Here is a 6,785-nt window from a genome sequence, read left to right as displayed (position 1 = left end):
GTCACAAGCTATCCCACTAAATACAGTTTCTTTCAACTGGAATGAGTGAACATAAACCTCGTATAAATCCAATATCGATTCTATACGGTAACGAAACAAAACTGGGATTTTATAATGAAATCATAACCGAACGCGTGACACTGTACTTTATTAATGCACCGACACCATAATAAGGCGCGCGTGCTAAAGTCATTCACCTCGTTGTAACAAGTGGTAATGTTTCGATAATGCTAACGTCAGCGCCAAAATTCATCTCGTCAGATGTAGTTGTAGCTAGCAACTCCAGGCGGGCGGTCGTACCGTATAAGATTAATAATATGACACTTACACCCAACGTTAGTCGTTCCCTCGAGGATTAACGGTTATATATTGGAGAGTTTCTACTAAGTATTGAGATCTTAGCTTTTGCGAAACTCAGAATAGTTTATAATCGAAACTCAAACGTATTGGATATGGTATTCAGAATAGGTATGATGAACCTATATGGAATATATGGAGTATGTATGATGAACCTACATGGAATAGGTATGATGAACCTATACGGAATACATGGAGTAGGTATGATGAACGTACATGGAATAGGTATGACGAACCTATATGGAATACATGTGGTAGGTATGATGAACCTACATGGAATAGGTATGATAAACCTATACGGAATACATGGGGTAGGTATGATGAACCTACATGGAATAGGTATGATGAACCTATACGGAATACATGGGGTAGGTATGATGAACCTACATACAATAGGTATAATGAACCTATATAATCCGTTCTAAATTCACTGGATATGTAACAATATTCATCGTTTAGGAAAACGATAACTGAAATTCTTATAACTTCAAGAATTTATCATACTAGATACGGTTTTCATATTGTATTTGCATAATAGCTAAATTTTGAATTTATCCAAGTTTGGATCGACCGTAGTTCTACATTCCCCATATTTTACATGAATTATGCGAGAATAATTTTAATACATTTAATTTGGGATGAAGATAAAGTCTTTAAATACAATACTCGACAAGTATTTATTTCGTAAATAGCGACTCTTAAGCTCTGAAGTCAATCATGTTATTTATTGTGATAAGAATAAATAACTTAGTATAATGAAGTTATGTTGTTATGATTAATATAAAAATATATTAATAAATTCTCACTTCATTTATACATAACCTTATATATGTATTAAAAGTTAAATCTTATAATTTTAACTAATAATCATATAATTTCATGAATTTAATCATTCCATCAATTATGACAATGTACTTTCGCTTTATACGCGAATAATAAGTTTTGGTCATTTTTATACCTTTCCATGTTTCCATGAGATACTTTAACTTATACATATACAATCATCATTCGTGTGACTTATAATATCAACATGTGTTATTTTAGCAATCTACTTATAATCTTAAGAATTTTCTCAATATCTATATTTATATTTTACGTATAGTATAAATATATCATCTTTTAACAATCTATTTTAACTTAATAGATTTCTTGGTGATTTATCACATTTTTAGATTGCTATATCGTAAACTTTTGACCAATAATAAAGTATGCTGTTATTTTGTATATAAAACTTGAAAATCATCAAACTTTAATAGACACGCATATATTCTCCCCCAAAATATTAAAACCGTAAAAGAGGTGCCGTAGAAACTCACATTCGAAGCGTGATCCCGATCCCGATTCTTTTGATGAAGCTCTTCGTGAATAACCACAAAGTAACCGTTCTCGGACTTTTAAACGTTTCAGGGTTTATTTGGTAATGCTTTAAACTAAAGGGGCTTGTTTTCAAATATTTTATATTTGATGGAAAAGGCTGTTTTGCAATTTATTTTACACAAGGGACTAATTTGTAATGAATTATATCAAAAAGGGCTGTTTTTAAAATTTTTAAATCATTCGGGACCTGCTTTGAAAAGATTTATGTCAAGGGCTGATTTCCTGATTTAAAGTTATAATTGAAGGGACTGTTTCTGTCAATCTGATACAAGGTTTGGGGTACAAGGGATTTGACGCCTCATCTTCTTCATTCGTTCGTCAAATCGAGTATAGGAACAGGGGGAGCGACGAACAAACGGAACCATGAGAAGGGTCCAATCTCCGGCGATGGCTGATAGGTTGGAAGGAGGAATCGATCTCCGGAGAGCCTCATTTGGATTGCTTTAATCTCCGCCGGCAGTGAGCCAAGAAAACGGCAGCAAGGTCGATGGGAGAGGCTGTAGTCGACAGCAATGGTGGCGAGAGGCGGCTCCGGCTGTTACTCGTCGCCTTTTCTCTTCTGATTTTGGCAGGTAACACAAAGGGAAGATGGAGGTGTGGATCGGAACTGGAACAACATTTGGTGGGGGTTTGTTTTGAGTTGTTTGCTCGACAAGAAGAATGAGGGAGGAAGGGTGTGGGTTTCTCCGGCGACGAATCGTAGCAGCGATCAGTCTCCGGCGAGTTCTCGTGCTCCTTTCTCGTCGCCGACCACAGAAGTCAACGGAACAACATCAACCGTCAATGGTGGAGTGGTGTTTGGTGATTAGCTTGCTGCCGATCGGAAATCATTAACCGGGGTGTTTAGGTGGTGCTAGACGACGGTGGAAGACAGAGAAGGAGGAGGAGGGCGCCATGGCCGGCAGCTTCACAGGTTCCTTCTGCTTTTTTTTTTTTTTTTTTGTTTAATTGATTGATAGAAATCATCGAGGTATTTGGATTTTGATTGTTTGACAGAGAAGGAGGAAACATCGAATGGGAAAGATTAAGGTGAGTTTGTTTTTTCGAAGCGAAAATTCATGAAGTCTGCGGGCCACCTCTGCAATCCTCTATAGCAGAAGAGGTGGAACAAACGACTTTAGCCTATAATAAGAAGCATGTTTGTTTTTTAACATCTGCAGACTGCTGTAGTAAACCGAAATTTAAATAAATTAATTTTATAAACTGAAAATAGTTCTCAACACTGAAATTTAATAATTCTAGTTTTAAAACATTGAAATAATAATAAAAAGAACATGTAAAAAAACAAAAATATAAAACTTTTTTTTTTTAAAAAAAAACTTTAAAAAATGTAAAAGAAGCTAATAGTTTTATTCTAGAAAAAAAACTAATTTTAAAAAACATTAAAAAAGAAAATAATAAAAAAATTAAGAAAGTATTGCAAATATTGTCTATAAAGTTCATAAAAAATTACACACGTTAAAAAAGATGCAACTGAAATTGAAAATATTATTAAAAAAACGGTAAAAAAAATTTAAAAAATTATGTTAAAAAAAATCGTAGAAACTATAAAAATAAATTGTATCATATCCGTAAATAAAAATTTAAGAAAATCAAAGTTTTAAAAAAAATTAAAAAAAAAAATTATACAAAAATTCTTAAAAAAATACTTAGAAAAAATGAAAGTTGAAGAGGTTAGAAGAGGCAAGTCAAGTGCCACGCCACACAGCACACACGTAGAGGTTTTGTAGTCTGAAGTCTTCCAAAAAACAAACTGCTGCGAGAGGGAAAGTGCTACGCGTGTGCTGCGCCGCACAACAATAAGTGGTTTGAAGAGGTTTTTATAAAAAAACAAACAACACCTGAGTGTGGGGATGTGGTGGTGGCGGCAGCCACCTGTGTCACCGGAATACACACGAGAGAGAGGGAAGGTTTGAGATTTTTAGGGGGTGTTTGGCTTAGCTTTTGAATGGCTAAAAGTCCTTTTAGAAAAAGATCATAGGCAAAAGATGTTTGGCAAATGACTTCTAAAAGCTACTTTTGGATTTTGCAAAGAAAGAAAAATCAACTTTTTGGAAAAGTCATGGAAACCTGACTTTTTGTAACTTTTCCAAAAAGATCTTTTGGCCTCTAAAAAGCAAAGCCAAACACTTAGTGGTGAAGAAGGCGTAAAAATGATTGAAGGCAGCTCATCAATGATCTATTTACAGATTTTTGATTGATCTTTGGAAGACTTTTGTGGTACTATGGTGATTGTAGAAGATTTATAGTACAATGCCCAATTCATTCAAGATTTGGTACATGTGCAAGTTTTTAATGTTCATTTGTTTAAGTATGTGTGTGAGAAGAGTGATGATTGAGAATGAGGGGAAAAGAATTTAGAAGCTGGACATTTTTATGTACAAATATATATTTTTATACACCTTTAATGCACTTTAAGTATGTGTGTGAGAAGAGTGATGATTGAGAATGAGGGGAAAAGAATTTAGAAGCTGAACATTTTTATGTACAAATATATATTTTTATACACCTTTAATGCACTGTTTCCTTTTCTAATGTTATATATATATATATATATATATATATATATATATATATATATATATGACAATACTTTTATACACATAATGTATACATACACACTTCATTAATTTGATATTTATATATGTGATATATTTTGGTAACAATAATGCATCCTTACTCTATCATTCATATACAACATTCAAGGTATAACTTTTGTTATATATATATATATATATATATATATATATATATATATATATATATATATATATATATATATATATATATATATATATATATATATATATATGACATTATACAAGAATCGAATTTTTGTATGCTAGAAGTTGTAAACTTTACTAATTTAGTAAATGATTATGTAATGTTCATTTCACTCATATATATTGTATATTGTAGGAGGACTATAGCAACATACCTGTAAATGTTCATAAAACATGTTGCATGGACAGTTGGTCGATAATACATAGCGGTTCGCGGTGGTTTGACCGCCGAACACTGACCGATTTTCACCAATTGTTACATTCCCACCCCCAGATGTTTCCGCCATCCTTGGTTTGGGGGTGTGACAGATTGGCCGATGGAAGCACCAAAGGAAGTGGCTCTTGCGGAGGTATTGGTTGGAGCATTTATCTTTTGGTCTTCAAGATTTGAGTGTGGTATCATTTCAAGCAACAGAGGCTATCAGTTTTGCTGGGATTCGGGAAGTGTTCATCTGGTCTTTAGAAGTGTGTGGGCTTTTGGGGATTGGCTAGTGATGGAGCACTAGTTAATAAGCGCTGGTTGTCATCGGATCGATCGTTGGAAAGTGAGAAGGATTGGGAATTCTTCAATTCTCGTATGATGTGAGAATTTAGTCGAATCAAAGTGGGGGAGAATCGTCCAGCAGCAGGAGCAGTTTTGAAGCTTGGATGAGTTCTGCATCCCCGTCAGAGAGGAAGGAGACCCAAGTGGCTATTAGGATTGAGGATTGTGTGAGTTAGAAGTCTGGGGAAACTTACCAACATTGAGATCTCATTCTCTTGGTGATTGGTAGTAGGCTTCGGGGAAGCAGGTCGGGGTCCCAGGCATAGCTCGAGTTTAGCTTGGGTGTTTGGTCGAGTGTATGTTTAACTTTAGGATTGTTCGAATTGATAGATTTGTGGTAAGGCATTGGGCTGCGATTATGGTAAGTGGAAGTGTTGTAAGACTGTGGGGTGGCCCGTAGCATTCACTAGTTAGCAGTTAGTGTAGAAGTGCTGTAAGACTGTGGGGTGACTCGTAGCATTCACTAGCGGTCAGATAGAATGGGAAGTGTTGTAAGACTACGGGGTAAACCGTAGCATTTACTAGTGGTCAGTCAGTGTGAGAGTGTGGTAAGACTGCGGGGTGGCCCGTAGCACTCACCAGTCCCTGTTCAAAAATGAGATTGCAGTAGATCTATGACTTGATCGCGGATTTCTTTAGATGGATTAGGCCAAGGCAGGTCAATTCGCAAGGCTGTGGAAGGGCCACATCATGTTGGAATCAGGAATCGGTAGGTCGCGAGAGACCGGGTATGAGGAAAGACTACATGTGGTCCTATAGCCTTCATTTTAGCATCGGGTTAGTGTCAGGATGGTTTAGGTAGTCATTGTCTGTAAGGCCTTCTGTTGGAAGACGCGTGGGGCGACTGTGTGGAGTCTTTTGACTCAGCAACCGGGCTGGAACTCAGTAATTCAGTTGACTGGCAGACGAATTGGGACGAGGGTGGTCTTGGTGGATTTTGGAAAGCAGTCAAGAGGCAGAGTGATGCTGCAGGAAATAGTTATAACTTAGGGATTCATGTGTTTGTAGAGTAGCTTGTTGATCGAAAGTGCTAAGTCACTTGCAGTTTGGATTAAATAATCTTAGAGTAATTGATTTGAACCTGTTGCGCAGCTCTCATCTGAGTCTAACCGTTGCAAGGATGAATCTTCTACTTGAAGGATTATATGGGCCTTCTGTCAAGTATAAGTTTACTACAAAGGAATTTGGTATGTGATTCTATTTTCTAGTGAGAACCTCAAGTTATCAGAAATGAGTAGCCATCTAGGAGATAACTGCAATTGATTCGACAATGATTAAGTATGGGCGGTCTGTCAAGGAGTCAGACCTTCTTGAGACTTCAGATTCCGGATTGAGTAAATGTGATTTATATTGCAAGGAATTCGTTCATCGTCGGGTTGTAGAGCCCTGTGAGGGTTGGTTCGGTTGCCTTGGGAAAATTGGGGTATGCTTGAGATTGTGGCCATGTCACTCAAGTTGTTTGGCGTGACGTGAATGGTAAGGAATGATTTCGAGGAAGAAATCTAATTTAAATGGGGGAGAATTGTAACATTCTGTTTATTAAATAAATAAATACACAAAATTAATAAATGAATAGTAGACCTAAATCCATAATTTAGCAAGGCTTTGGTTTTGGTAGCTAAATGTCATAACTTTTGAATGTTGGGGGTTAAGTGTAATTTCCTGATTGGTAAGTAAAGATTTTCAGAAGTCAGGGGGTGTTTGGTAAATATTGGGCTTAAATT

At 36.1% G+C, this 6,785-nt stretch overlaps 1 long non-coding RNA gene across 1 annotated transcript; it reads left to right on the top strand.

Annotated features, from left to right (window-relative positions):
* The first annotated feature begins 2,028 nt into the window (after positions 1 to 2,028).
* On the top strand, positions 2,029 to 2,944 carry LOC145059227 (uncharacterized). Its single transcript, XR_013686713.1, has 2 exons — positions 2,029 to 2,647; positions 2,731 to 2,944. It is a non-coding gene; the product is annotated as an uncharacterized LOC145059227 (long non-coding RNA).
* Positions 2,945 to 6,785: the final 3,841 nt, after the last annotated feature.

Source organism: Lactuca serriola, chromosome 6 (genome assembly GCF_051521515.1).
Source record: "Lactuca serriola cultivar US96UC23 chromosome 6, Lser_US96UC23_V15, whole genome shotgun sequence".
In the NCBI taxonomy this organism is placed as follows: domain Eukaryota; kingdom Viridiplantae; phylum Streptophyta; class Magnoliopsida; order Asterales; family Asteraceae; genus Lactuca; species Lactuca serriola.
This window is presented reverse-complemented; position numbering and strand designations above follow the sequence as displayed.